The 14,888-nt window shown below is 46.8% G+C and overlaps 1 protein-coding gene across 9 annotated transcripts in view; it reads left to right on the top strand.

The window, feature by feature from the left end:
• Positions 1-387: 387 nt before the first annotated feature.
• Zmynd11 (zinc finger MYND-type containing 11) overlaps positions 388-14,888 on the top strand; it is a 96,848-nt gene continuing 82,347 nt past the window's right edge. For 3 of the 9 annotated variants that reach the window (XM_069990598.1, XM_069990600.1, XM_069990594.1), the window contains exon 1: positions 1,113-1,229. The gene's annotated coding sequence lies outside the window, so the exon portion shown is untranslated. Of the gene's footprint in view, positions 483-615; positions 635-790; positions 915-1,112; positions 1,230-14,888 lie in introns of those variants that run through there. The other 6 variants (XM_069990605.1, XM_069990604.1, XM_069990599.1 and 3 more) reach the window with 4 other exon arrangements.

The following is a 14,888-nucleotide window of genomic DNA, read 5'->3' as shown; positions in this document are numbered from 1 at the left end:
CGAGCCCCGGAGCCCGAGGAGAGCAGGCAGCCCGGGTGGCGGGCGCAGGACCACCATCAATGGAGTCTGTACGTGTCTGGATGGCTGGGAATTTTTTTTTTTAATTTGTCCCCTCTTTCTTCTAGAGACTTCCTTAGGCTCCGGGGATCTGCGGTCACTTACGGCCAGCCAGCGATGGGCCTGGCGCGGCGGGCGGATAACGGGTCCCGGCCGGCCCCCGGCGCGCGCCCGGCCTTCCGGACCGCGGAGAACAGATCGCGTTCCCCACCCCTCGTGGCCCACACGAGAGCGCGTGCTCCTGCACTCCTCGGCCACGCGGGCCGGGGCGAAGCGGGACACAGTCCCCCCTCCACCTCTGCCCCCCCCCACTCCCCCACCCCGACGGCAAGCGGGCGCCCGGGGCCCCCGGCCCGAGCCTAACAATGCCGCCCTCGTGTCTGCGCTCTCGGTGTGCCGCGCTCCCGGCCCCCGCGCGCCTGCACGTACGTAGCCTTCACGTGTGAGTGAGTGAGTGTGTGTGTGTGTGTGTGTGTGTGTGTGGTGTGTGGAGATGGGGTTCGGGTGTGTGCGCCCCGAACAACATGCTGAGACGAGTTAGGGGTGGCGGGGCCGGGCCGGGCTGGGCCGCGGGAAGGTAGGAGCGGGCCGCGCGCCGGCTCGCGGCCTGGGCGGGCGGCGCGGGTCTCCCGCGGGCGCGGCGGGGCGGCCCGGGCCCTGCTTCCCGGGCCCGGCGCGCGGGAGTCTCGCGCGCACACACAATAAAAGTCGGGGCGGGAGCGGAGCCGAAGCGGCGGCGGGGACCCCGCACGCCCCGGCGCCGCCGTGCGAGCGGCCGCCTCGCGGGGACGCCGACTTTCCCGGGGACGGGGAGCGGCCCCGGCGTGTGCCCCTCCGGCCGGGGCCGAGGAGACGCGGTAAGTGCGCGGCTGGGGCCTCCGCGCCCGCCCGCCCGCCGGCTCCGCCGCGTCCCCAACATGGCGCCCCTCGAGTCCGAGAGCCCTGCGCGCCGGGCCGGCGGCGGGGCCGGGCGGGGGGAGCCGGGAGGAGGGCGGAGGCCGGCGGGGAGGAGGCGGAGGCCGGCGGGGAGGAGGAGACGGCGGCCTGCGCGTCCCCCCCCCGCCCCCCGCGCCCGTCGCCGGCTCAGGCCCGAGAGGCGCCGGGCGGCGGGAAGGAGGCGGCACCGGAGGGGAGGCCGGGCGCGGCGGCGGCGGCGGAGCCGGAGCATAATGGTGGGGAAAGCTCGTCGGCGGCCGCGGCGGGGCGCGGGCGGCCGGGCGGGCGGGCTGCGGGGCGGGCGGCGGCGGTGGCGTTGGCGATGGCGCGGCCCGCGTCGTGGAGCTACCCGGGCTGCGGCCTGGCGCGCGAGCGGCGGAGGCGGCGCCGGCCCCTCGCGCACTGCCCCGAGCCGGCCCGGTAGGCTCGTGGGCGGCGGGGCCCGCGTCGCCTCCGCCGCCACGGGCGGCCGCTGAGGTGGCTCCTAGATTGAGGCCCCCGGGAGGGCCGCGCGGGGCCTGCTCGGGCCGGGAAGCCGCGGCGTCGCGTGAGCACCGCCCGCCGGGTCCCGCGCCGTCCCCCTCGGCCAGGCCTGCGGAGAGAGGCCCGGGCGCGGTCCGGGGCCCGGGGCGTGGGGAAGGGCGGAGAGAAAGCGGTCGGCGTGGCGGCGCGGCGCGTGCGAGTAGTGAAGCTGCGGGGCTCCCGGGCCTCGTTCGCGGCCGCCTCCGGCGTATCCTCCCCGGGCCTGAGGGACTGCCCCCCCGCGGGGCCCGCCGCCCTCTCCGGACCGGAGCTGCGGCTCGCGTGGGGAGGCGGGGGGAGGGGAGTGGGGACTCCGGGACCCGAACTTTCCGGCACACGCCGCGGGGCGTGCTTTGCGCGGCGCCCGCGCTCCCCAGTGTGGTGTGCGGGGTGTCGGCGTGGTGTACGCGGCGGAGTCGGGTGCGGGGTGCACGCAGGACCGGCTGTCCGGGCCGGCCCGCGCGGGGGGACGTGGCCCATGGCGGCCGGCGGTGGCGGCAGACGGCCCGTGTCGGCCGCGTCTTTGTAGGCGGTGCGGGTCCCGAGCCGGGCTGCGGGGTCCGGGTCCCCACCGCGCCCACGGTGCCAGAGCTTTCCAGCTTCCCGCGGGGCGTGTGCACGGGGCCCGGGGTGGTTCGCGCGGTGTGCACACAGCGGCCGGGATGCGCGTGGTGTCCGATGGCACCGGCGGGGTTTACCGGGCGTCGCCGTCGCTCCCCGGTGCTGTACCCAGGGGTCCAGCGGGCTGTCTGCGCGTGTAGCCGCCACCGCTCACCTCTTTGTCGTGTGCCCCTGCTAGCTGGTGTGTCACCTGCGGGTGTGAATGTGGACGAAGTAGCTCCTTGGCCCAGACAGGACACTGTCCCCTCCCCCCCAGTCCACAGGTTTGTGTAAGAGAAGCACCTCCAACCCCGGGTGCGGGGCCCCGACCCCTGCTCTCCCACCCGGGAGCTCTGCTTTCCGTTGTTGCATGGAGGCCAGCACATGGCCTGAAAGTCACAAAGTCAATATTGACTTTTTTTTTAAAATTTTTAAAACTATCACCGTCTTAGCTTAGTGATTATGAGAAGTGTAATCTTGCAAGACCTTTCTTATTTGGGGAAAAGGGGAGGTCCATGGTTCTCTGATTAATGATGGTTGGAAGTTATCAAAAGACGATATTTGGTTGTGTTTTAAGTTGCCAAGTTGGAGTGTTTTCTGGTAGGCAGGATGAGTGTCTACTTTGTTCAGGTAGGTGTACAGGCATGTCATTTTCCCTGTCTTCACTGCTACAGGGAAAATACGGTTATGAGATGGTTGTCCTGGGAATCAAAGATCAGAAGGTAAGGGATGTCACTGTGGTACAATCAGAATAAACTATTGTGATTAACTCGCCCGTTGAGAGGGTTTCTGTAGTTTACATGGTAACTTTTTTCCTATGGGTCTTATTCATGGGAAAATTGAACCTCGTTTTTACATTCTTTAAGGTGGGCAGTTTAGTTTTGCTGTTGTCATTTGCAAGGTATTTAAGCAAATGCACACATGAATGCTTCCAACTTTTCAAGGAAAAAGTCCATTGAAATATTAACAGAGTTTATATGGAATCTGGATATGAAATGATTGTGTGGGTACACTTTGTGGGTGTCATTTTCATGTTCCAGTGAATGTCATGTTTCTGTGAACTCTCACCATTGTTCACTTAACTTCCTTTTCTTTTGGGGGTAGTTCAGAAGGTATAAACTAAGAGGCATGCATACTCTGGTATGCTGGTTTAGAGTTTTAATATTTGTAACAGAAGTAACCTATGCTGCTCTGACATTGCTTTCTAAAAGCCCTGTGTCTTGTCTTTGCTTTGCTTTGCTTTGCTTGTCCTAGGTCTTGAACTCCACCTGGGCACTGACCCTGAGCTTTTTTTTTTTTTTTTTTTTTCCTTAATAATTCACACTCTATCCACTTGTACCACAGCTCCACTTCTGGCTTTTAGATGGTTTAATGGAAGATAAGTCTTGACTTTCCTCCCTGGCGCTGGCTTTGAACTGTGATCCTCAGATCTCAGCCTCTCAGCTAGGATTACAGGGTTGAGCCACACTGGTGCTGGGCTACTGTCAGAGTTTTATTACCGTCACTATCTCTCAATTGATCCTCCATATGACATTTAAGCAATGAAGACATATTTTGGGGAAAAAAATTAACATTGAGACTTAGGTGATAGTTTTCACAGAAAACCTTAACTCAGATTTGATCTTGACTTTGTTTTGTTGAGAATGATTAGCTGTTGTTGTTGGTTTTTGTTGTTGTTGTTTTGCTCATTGGAGTGGGGATATAGTAAAGTGATTGAAGCCCAATGGCTTGGCTTTGAATCTTGCTTTTGTCATTTCCTAGGAGAGAACTTGCCAGGCTTAGCCATAGGGAAAACAGGGATGGTAGTAGCACTAGATGAGTTATTAACACCCTTGAGACAATACCTGGTTTTCCAGAACTACAGGATAGCTTGACACAAGCTGAGCTCCAATGGATTAATCTGTGTGTGTGTGTGTGTGTGTGTGTGTGTGTGTGTGTGTGTGTGTGTGTATGTGTGAAATATACATCCTCAACACTATTCTCAACTACCTTACTGTGATCTAAGATTGCTTCTCTTCCCCAGTGAAATGAGTGATCAACTGAGTGATTTCGGTTGGAAGAAGATGGTGCTTTCTGTCCTTCCAAAGGTTCTTTTCACATTTATTTACAGTCTTTGCTTTGTTCTGTACCAGAAGGACTGTGGATTGCATAGCCATCAGTGTTTCTTAAAAGCTGTCAGTGTGACTGTTCCCTCTTGGAAATTGTAGTCTTAGTGTTTGGGTGTATGTACCACATCCATTAGCTTTTGAGACCTCATATGCCCACATCATAGATTTAAGTGAAATTCACAGATAATCTGAAACCATAGGTTATCATCAGTACATCATTAAGTAGAACATTTGTGCTCTGTGCTAGTAGTTATATGTAGGTATTTTCCATTTTTCATTTTTGTTTTTACTGTGTTGTTGCTTTACTTTTCTCAGTGAGCCTTTCCTCCCTTCCTCTTTTCCTCCCACCCTCCCTGTCTTTCTTTCTTCATATAAAGAATAGAAGGAAGGATAAGTCTATTTATACCTGGTAGGTACTCGTGGTTTGTAAGCTCAGTTCAGGATAATAATGGTTAATGTGGAAGAGGAGAGAACGCAGTGTGGCACACTTGCATATGTGTCTGTCCTGTAGGGTGTGTTTAACTGGCATACCTGCATCTGACACTCTCTCCCCTCTCTCCCCTGTCTCCCCTGTCTCCCCTCTCTCCTGTCCCCTCTCTTCCCTCTCTCCTCTCTCTCTTCTCCCCTGTCCCCTCTCTTCCCTCTCTCCCTTCTTCCCCTCTCTCCTCTCTCCTCTCTTCCCTCTCTTCCCTCTCTCATCTCTCTCCTCTCTCCTCTCTCTCCTCTCCCCTCTCCCCTTTCTCCCCTCTCTCCCCTCTCTCTCTCCTCTCCTCTCTCTCCTCTTCCCTTTCTCCCCTCTCTCCTCTCTCTCCTCTCTTCTCTTCTCTCTCCTCTCTCCTTTCCTCTTTCCTCTCTCCTCTCTCCTTTCTCCTCCTCTCTCCTCTCCTTTTCTCCTCTCTTCCTCTCTCCTTTCCCCTCTCCTGTCCTCTCTCTTCCTCTCTCCTCTCTCTTCCTCTCTGCTCTCTCTTCTGCCCTCTCTTCTCTCTCCTCCTCTCTGCTCTCACCTCTCTCCTCCTCTTCTCTCTCCTTTCTCCTCTCTCTCCTCCTTTCTCCTCTCTCTCCTCCTTTCTCCTCTCTCCTCCTTTCTCCTCTCTCTCCTCCTTTCTCCTCTCTCCTCCTTTCTCCTTCTCTCTCCTCCTCTCCTTTCTCTTCCCTCTCCTCCTTTCCCTCCTCTCCCTCCTCTTCTCTCTCTCCTCTCTTTCCTCTCTCCCTCTTTTTCTTCTTCTCCCTCCTCTCCACTCTCTTCTCTGTCTCTTGTCCTGAGACTTGAACTCAGAGCCTGGGTCTTTGCTGTTTTGCTCAAGACTAGTACTCTACCAGAGTAGCCACAGTTCTACCTCCAGCTTTTTGGTGGTTAATTGGGGATAAGAGTCTCATGGACATTCCTGTTGGGGCTGGCTTTGAATCATAGTCACTGATCTCAGCCTCCTGAGATGAGTAGCTAAGATTACAGGCATGAGCCACCAGCACCTGCTCAATCTCTGATTTTTACATTAATTATCCCAGAAGGTTGAAAATGAGCATGCGCCACACTCTTCAAAGCTGTTTACCTGAAGCAATTTTAAATTTTGATCCATTACCTCCTATCTCTGATGAATAATAACAAATAAATGAAATAACACAGGGTGAGAGTTAAATAAGGATTTTTCTTTTTTTTTTTCTATGTTTGTTACCTTGCTTTTGTGTAATTGCTTCAGGTTTTATGTTCACATGTTTGCAGCAGACTAATTGTCAATAGAGAAAAATTGCATGTCAATTCTTCATTTCATCATTATGGAAATGAGTTCCTTACCGATACTTTTTTCCTAAGAATTTTGACAAATAATAACTAACTGGTTTGGGTTTGGTCTGCTTTTTCTCCTCACTCAGGAGCTTTGAGTGACTTGCTTGCAGTGCCTATTTATTGTCAGGTTTTCAAACCAAGTGCAGCTCTGTCTTGTTGCAGTGATGGTAGGTGTTTGTGACCTGGAGTGGAGGTTTTTCTCCAGCTTACCCTGCTTGCTGCCTTCGGCTGGATCTGGGAAATGTCTGAGATGTACAGTCTTACAACAAAACAAGTCCCCTGTCATGTATTACCTGTCTGCTCTGCCTGAGTACTTGTACACAGACACTGAGTACCTTACCCATTTTTTGTGTCAGTCCTGGGGCTTGAGCTCAGGGCCTGCTCACTGTCATTGAGCTTTTTGGCTCAAGGCTGGATCTCTACCACTTGAGCCATAAATCCTCTTTTGACTTTTTGATGGTATATTGGAGATAAAAGGCCCAGTGGACTTTTTTTTCTTTTAGCTTAACCTAGTAGTTGTCTTTTTAATTATGGAAAGTTCAGCTCCTGCAGCATTTCTTTGGAAGTTTAAAAATATTTATATAGTTCATTATGTACTTGTGTAGGGAAATTTAACAGTTGTTAGATAAGTAACTCAGTTCATCAAAAAAGTTTAGTTATTCTTGTGTTTGTTTTTTTTGTATATTTTCTATTTGACATTTTGGGTTCTAATTCAGTTTTCTTTAAAAGGAAATTCATATTAGGAAATTTGTTTTGAGGTAAGATCTTTTAGCATGTTTGGTAACAGAGTTTGTTGTTATGTGCAAACACTTCATTGTTTTCTTCACACTACGAAGTCATTATAAAGCATTGGGTGTGTGTCAGATTTCACATAACATTGGTAACTTCAGTGAGTGTTCAGAGTGCTTACTCAGCAAATGACTGGAAGTTTGCCTAACTTTATGTAGGAGTAAAAGAGATAAACGTAATGCAATACTGTTCTATCCATTTTTAAGGAACCATACTATTTTTGCTCTTCAGAGTAGAGATGTATGCTTGTGTGTATTTATGTAAGGCACTGTGTTCCACATGAGTTGGGAGATGTGTGTTGCTGAACACTTGTATATAAAGTATTTTTTGTAAACTGATATTTTCTAAACTAAACTAGTTTCACTTTAAGTGCTTTTACAGTTCAGGTTACTCTGGAGTTAATCAGTTTCATATGATCACATTAAAATGTTAGATTTTATTTGCTAACAAGTAGAATATACCCAATTTGAGTATATTTATTTTGTTTATTGCTATATTGTTATTTGAAGAAATTTTGCTATGTGCAAGCTATTTGTGTACCATAACATTGTAACTCTAACACAGTTACAGAAGCCGGCATCACAGAGAGGAAAGTCAGTGTGTATGAATTAAGATACACTGAATATTCTAGATTTTTTTCTAAGTTTTAACTTGAAGATTTGCCATATTAACCACCTATGCTTTATTTTTTTATGTTTTGCTTTGATAAATTATCTTTAGCTATAAGAAAGGGTTTCTTTACCATCTATGCTTTGTGTGTGTCTGTGTGTGTGTGTTCTTTAAATAGTTGTACAAAGAGGTTTCAATTTAATATATCCATTTATGTGTTCAATGTGTCTTGATTCCTATGGCTCCTTCCATTATTCATTATTCTCCTTCATTTATCCCATGTTCACCTATGCCCCGCCCCACCCCATCCCCAGTTCTAGGGCTTGAACTCAGGGCCTAGCCTTTCTGCTCAAGGCTGGTGCTCTACCAGACACAGCTCTACTTCTGGCTTTTTTTTTTAAATGGGGGGTGCTCAATTAGAGATAAGAGTCTCATGGACTTTCATGCTCATGCTGGCTGTGAGCTGTGATCCTCAGATCTCAGCTTCTTGAGTAGCTAGGATTACAGGCATGAGCCACCAGCACCTAACCCACCATTCCTTTTTAAATCCACTTTGTTATAATCAGTTGTTTTTACACTGATCTGTTTAAAAATAGAGCTGTAGCAAATACTAAGCATATGTTATATTCTCCAGATATTATTTGAACATGTAACAGAGAAGTAGGCCCATTAAAAATTTATGGTGTTTTTTTTTAAATATCAAATTTGGTCTGCTTATATTGATGTGTATTTAAAATGTAAGTTTAAAAATGAATGACTTTTCTTCCTGATTTATGTATTTGATCATGTGAACATAAAAGGAAGATACATATAAATACTTTAAGTGGATTTCTATTGAGAGCTTGTCACATAATATTAATTCATAACTGGGATTAAAATGCTATTTTTAAAAGTCAGGAAAGTACTGTGATTATAGCAGGAGATAGGCCTGATAAGCATTTAAGTTTACTTAGGCACACAGGTTGCTTTAAAAGCTGTGTAAGCAATTTTTCTGGAAGCTGGGTTTCCTCATAAATACCTCCTGGGGCGGCAGCACCCTTATTACTATTTATTATGATGGTGATGATGATGAAGACTTCAGCAGTTGTTTGCTATACCGTTCTTATACAATGTACAGGACTGTGTGGAAATCATTGTACCGGGTTCATGATAAGACAATGGGCCCAGGAGGGTGCCATTACTGTTACCCAAAGTCACACAGATAGAATCACGTTAGTTGGTGAGGAGCCACCTATAGGCACCTGTAGGATGTCTCCCTGATGCCAGCCAGGTTCCTTGGGTCTTTGTACTACTATACCCCCACCTGCATAGGGCATTGTTACAAATCTGCATCAGTATGTAGCAAGTGTAGGGCTGGGATGTTTCTCTCTGCTAGAGTGCTTGCCCAGGATGCAGAACATGGGTTCCACCCCCAGACCCAGGACAAGCACACATGCGAAACTGTGCTCACTGTACCTGAAAAGCAGGAGGTGGAAAGAAAATATCAGGAGTCTGGACATCAGAACATTCCATGAATAAAGCTCTGATGAGTCCCAGCTTCATTGTCTTCGGGAGCTAGAAGTAGTCTAAGGAACAACCATAGATAACTGGCTTGCTTTCCTCCTGTTTTCTTTGGCAGGGCTAGGATAGTCATATACTACTTAGGAGAAAGAAAAGCTAGAAAGTATTTGGAATTAACTTCAACACTGATTTGTTCTTGCAGTTCTAGAAGTCGCGGTCTTGAATCTGGTACAGGAGAAGCCCCTTTAGTTCTCTGGAGCAGCTCCTTTCTGGAGTGCAGTGCCGTTTTCTCGTGGTGCCCATATCTGTAGGGTGTGTGCCTTCATCCAAACAGCGCATAGTCGCACAGGAGGCGTGAGATGAAGGGAGGGAGAGACCCGCCTCTGCCGCACACCACCCTGGCACTCACAGTGGTGACGTCGCAGTGGAACATTGAATATGCTTTGCTCTCTTCATAGCTGGCCAGACGTTTGCTAAAGAAATAGACACTCAAGACCCACCACGGGGCAGCCTTCTCAACTCCAAAAAGATGATGAGTTTTTTAGCTGTCTGTTACTTCTTTGTGTATTTGTTGATTGTTTCTCTTATCTCAAAACTATACCGGAGAAATATTGTGGGAACAGGTCTTTAATTATCAGTTGCCTTTTTGATGTGGAGTCCTCCAACCAACATAAATGTATTTTAATTGTCCAGCTCTTACAGTAGGAAAAAAAGCAATTTTTAACCATCAGTTTTTTCTTAAATTTGTAAAGAATATAAAATCCAAGGTAATTATTATTATTATTTACTGTTTTCTTGTGGATAGAAATACCAGATTTAATCTCTGGAATTTTCAATTTGAATACCTATGTATTTTTACCACTGTGCACATATACTATGAATATAATCTTAAGACATTTTTCACTTCTGATCAATATTTCAGAAAATACTATATGAATCATTTGAAATTTAAATTTTATTTTCTATTCAAACAAAACTAGTTTTAGTCTCTGGGCCTTTCAAATGAAACAAATCTAAACAATTGCCAATCCAATTTAAGGTTGGAGATTCACTTGTTTATTTGCATATTTTAAGGACATGCTAATGAAAATATATATTAATATAAGCCTTGCTGGCCTGAGCTCTTTTGCTCAAAGCTAGTATTCTAGCACTTAATCCACAGCTCTACTTGCAGTTTTTTGGTGTTTATTACGAACTTTTCTGCCCTGGCTGCTTTGAACCTCAGTCCTCAGATCTTAGCCTCCTAAGTGGCTAAGATTACAGACATGAGCAACTGCTCCTAGCTAGTTTTCTGGAATTTTAAGTGAAAATGATATAGAACCTACCTTGGGGACAAGAATGATTTAGCATTCTTCTCAATAGTGAGTGAGCCTTTACACACACACACACACACACACACACACACACACACACACACACACACTATCAAAATCTATGGAAGTGGGTGTGGGCTCTTAGTTTTTTTTTTTTAAGCAGACATTGGTGTATGTGCCTTTTACAAAATATTTCTGATATTTCCCTGACCCTTCTGCTCTAAGTCTCAGAAATTCTCCTAAGAATCATACCTATGAGGTTTGTAGTTTAATAGCAGAATAAATGTTTAAAATTCATAAAGTACCAGGATCAAGGTCAGCATTACGAAGCAGACAAAGCAAAAACCAGATCTGTGGCAATAACTTGAAAAGGAACTGCTAGACTGCCACTGTACCACTAGACTAGTGTCAGCCTCCATCCCCAGGAAACACAGCCTCCAGGCTTTTCAGGTTTCTCTAAGGTGTAATTTTGTGTGGCGAAGGGAGTAGATCTAGGAAGATGGTTATCGGAGGTGAGGTGTGGGCTGCACTGACCTTGCTGTAATCATTGCTCACTGTGCTTTGTATCCAGAGATACACAGTGTTCAGGAGATAGGCTGCTGTCTAATTTGAATATTCCAATGAGGAAAAGGTAAGTCTGTCTACACCCACTTCTGTTTCTGATTATAATGCTGCCAGCACACTTCAGGGTCTGGTCTGTGCTTGGTTTACTTGCTAGTTTTGACCCCACTGGCCCCTAACTTGGATGTTTATTTTATGTCAACTAAGCTTTGGGTTTGTTCTTTCAACAAGTTGTTTTTAAAAGTATAACTGGTATTCTATTTAAGGTAGGCTGGCATCCGAGGTCCCTATCAGTTTGTGCCATCTGACTGCCATCATCCCAGTGATCCAGTCCTTCTGTTTATGTGTTGTCCTACAGAAATTTCTTTATTTGTTTCTTATTCTTGTGTTGCCTCTTTTTACTTAAGCTTTTCACTGTCATTACCTTCCCAGTTCTTTGACCTGGGCACACTGACTTTCCAGTAAAGTGCTGTGAGTTAAGTAGTTCGGTGACAGGAACACAGACATAGCCTGCTCTGTCTCATACCAGCATCTGGACACAGGGCAAAACCAGGTCTTCATGGTCTCTCTGCCCCCAGCCTGGTGGGTCGAAGCAAACCTGGAGCCCACTGGGACCGCTGTGGGTCCTGGAAGCCAGTGTGTGTTTATCCCTGCCCTTGAGTGTACCTTATTTCTCCACTTACCTCATTCTTCCACTTCACATAATGACTGAGTGAACTTGCTTCATGTTCCACACACCTCTCTCTCCCCACGGTCTTGGAGCCTGCCTTGGCGTCCTCAAGAAGAGGGAGCTACTTCCCTTTGTCTCCTTAGCTTATTCTCTTTCCTCTACAAATACTCTTCCGAAGACTGGTCTTTGGTGGTTGTTTCTTTTTCTTTTCAAATTTTATTTCCTTATAAAGATGCTGTACAGAGGGGTTACAGTGACATGAGTAAGGTAATGAGTACAGTTCTTGCCAAGTATTGTTACCCCCTCCTTTGTTGTTCTCCCATGTCCCTCCCCCCCTCCCGCTCCCCCCACTCCAAGTTGTAAAGTTTATTTCCAGCATGGTATTTTTGTGGGTCTCATTGTTGCAATGGGTCATCCTGTGTCCTTGTTTTAGCATTTTGTTATTCCCCTTTCCCTCCCCAGATTAGATAAATGTATATATAAGATGCAAGGTACCAAAATCAAGTACAGTGACAACAGGGATATACCGTAAGAAGAAGAACACACAAAAGAAACAAAAAGAAAATCACAGAGTACATTAAAAATAACAACAACAAAAAATCCTCTTGTGTCCCTATCTTGGGGTTTATTTCACTGAGCATCATCTTATATAGTCATATGTACATAGCTTTTGAGATCATCTGCTAAGATTATCCTAGACATATACTAATTATTGCAAATAAGGGAAACCATGGGACCTATGTTTCTTTGGGTCTGCCCTTAATATGATAGTAAGCAGTTGTATCCATCCACCGATTTCCCACCCTGCTCTAGCACCGCTTCTTGTGCCATTCACCAGTGGAAATGGTTCAGATCCCCACGCCTGGCTCTGTGTGTCAGTCATTCATCAACAGGCACACACGGCTGACTCTTCCCTCCCTGAAAGACTTTTTTTTTTTTTTTTTTTTGTTCCTTTAATGTCACACTGTTTCACTTCTGTTTATACCTTTTCACTGTTTCTGTGTTTGTAAAAGGAACACCTCTTCTGCTGCCTGAGTTAAGCTCCAGGAGCCCGAGTGTTCTGCCCTGGGATTTGTGAGTTTCCTTGCTTCCTTCCCTGCCAGTGTCTCTCAGAAGGGCATCCCTGTTACCATGTCCCTTACCACCAGCACCACATGCACTGTTAGTGCAGCTCAGACACCTTCCACTCCACCATACAGAGAGCGTGACCGCCAGTAGCATTACCTGTTGTACCCTGAGTGTCTCATGTCTCCAGAAGTCGGAAGATGGGATGGGCTCCAAGTGTGCAGTCAGCAGCTCCAGGGACCACATTCCCACCCTCAGCACCAGCTGTAGCCCAGGCCAGGGTGGCAAGGTGGCTGCATCTCCACTGGGCATTGTCTGAGGAAAAGGAGCATTTGTAGGACCTGGAGCACCTGCCTCCCACCTGTCCCCAGCACACCTCCCTCCTAGTCACACAGCAGCTGCTGAAAACCAACAGCAAGAGACCGTGGCTGTTGGGAGTCTAATCACTTTCCCTTACCAAAATTCTTCAGTGAGCTCAGTTGCCCTTCAAGTCTCAAGTCCTTTATTCTGTGTTGTCATTGTAGTGAATTGTCAGCTTTGTCAGGGCTGCAGTCTCTAGGTGGTCTAACCTTGCTGGCCTAGGTTGAGTGTCCCAGTGGTCTCTGACTCGGTATATTGATCCTCAAGCAGGGCAGCAGGGCCTGACCTCTTCCCAGGAGCATTAGCTCCCACAGCATCTACCCTCAAAGCAGCCAGAATTGTTATTTAATACACTTAATGCCAATCAGTTGATCAACATTTGGCCAAGGAATTTTAACTTGGTCTAGTAAGAGAATAAATAACCCTTTACCCCTCTTAAATATGATGAAAACCAGTGTTACACCTGCCCACATCACTTACAGTAGTTCACTGAGTTGTTATTCATCAGCTGCCAATTTTTATGGTTTTGTTTTTTATTATTTAAGTTGTACAAAGGGGTTACCCCTCAACGTGTGTGTGTCAGTTCATGAGTACCATGGAGATGTTTCTTTTGCAAGAACAGCACAAAGCAAAGCCCTAAATCTACTTAGTTAATTCCTTTTATTTTAAATTCTAGGGAGCTAATTATATGGGAAATAGTGTTATAATTTAAGAAGCCTTGTAATTTAAATAGACATTACAGCTCTTGTGAGAAGGGCATCTACTGTACTGTAGGAGAGGAGAGAGCCCACAGTAGTCTGCTTTCTCTTCCTCTTTTACGGAACCAGGCCAGTCCTCAGACAATAGAGCGGACACCACTCACCTTGCTCCCATCCTCAAAAATAGTAAAGCAGAGGTGGGTATGGTGGCTAGCGCCTGTTATCTGGCTATGTGGAGGTGGAGATGGGGAGAATGGTGGGAGGCCAGTCTAGGCAAAACCTCAAGGCTTGACCTGAAAGCTAAAGGGATGTGGCTCAAATGACAGTGCCCGCCTGGGAAGTTCAGGTTCATGAATCCAGACTCCAGTACTTCAAAAAGAAAGGAAAGGGAAAGGCCAATAGCTAAGCAGAAAAGAAGGTTGCCAGGAGCCCCACCCTGCCTGATCTCCTACAGTGTGGGCTTGCTGTTTGTCTAGAGAGTTGTAAAATTTCCTGCTCTTTTTCTGCTGCACACTCATTATCTCTGTGTATAATAAAATGAAAGCTTCACCATTGTGTGTCTTTTATATGGAGTGGATTTTTGTTTTGTATGTAGTTTATGCTCTACTATATAGATTCCCATTCTGTTCAACCAGTTGCATTTTTTTGCTATTACAAATAATGTTACAAGAATAACTATTATGTGTGTATGTATATATGTATGTATGTATATATGTATTTACCAGTGAGAAAAAAACACATGTTTTTGCTGGTTATTGCTGTGCTACCTTCCAGAAAAAATATGACATTTTGTTTTCCTGACAGTGGTATATGTGAATGCTTGTTTCTCCCAAGGGGAGACCCTTGGCCTGCAGGCCATATAAGGTCCATAGAATCATTTGTTGCATGGCAGGAGATGCATGTGCTTTCATTTCCAAATAACTATTTTTCAGTATTTATTGTGAATTTTTTAGAAGTATTTCTCCTGTTTTCTCTTTTCAAAACACTTGTTATCCACAAGTTGTATCACCCCAAGTTTCTTCTCTCTTTGTGCATTTCTTGTTGTCATCTACTTTGTGAGCTTCAGCTCCATCTTCTAATCCTTCTATATGTCTTATTTTAAAATTTCCTAGATATTCTTATTTATATTATCCCTGTTAGGATTTATGCATCTCTATTTCCTACTCTTCCATGACACAATTATATATGTCTTGCAAATCTGTATTGCTCTTGCATTTTCTGATTTGCATTTCCCCTTTCCTTTTTGTTTGCTGTTTCTCTTTCTCATATTGAAAAGCTATTTTTAAATGTTCAGTGATATACCTATTGCTCATGGTT

This window comes from Dipodomys merriami, unplaced genomic scaffold (assembly GCF_024711535.1).
Source record: "Dipodomys merriami isolate MVZ:Mamm:240054 unplaced genomic scaffold, mDipMer1.0.p SCAF_4, whole genome shotgun sequence".
Classification (NCBI taxonomy): domain Eukaryota; kingdom Metazoa; phylum Chordata; class Mammalia; order Rodentia; family Heteromyidae; genus Dipodomys; species Dipodomys merriami.
The sequence above is the reverse complement of the archived record's forward strand: the minus strand, read 5'-3'. Positions and strand labels throughout refer to the sequence as shown.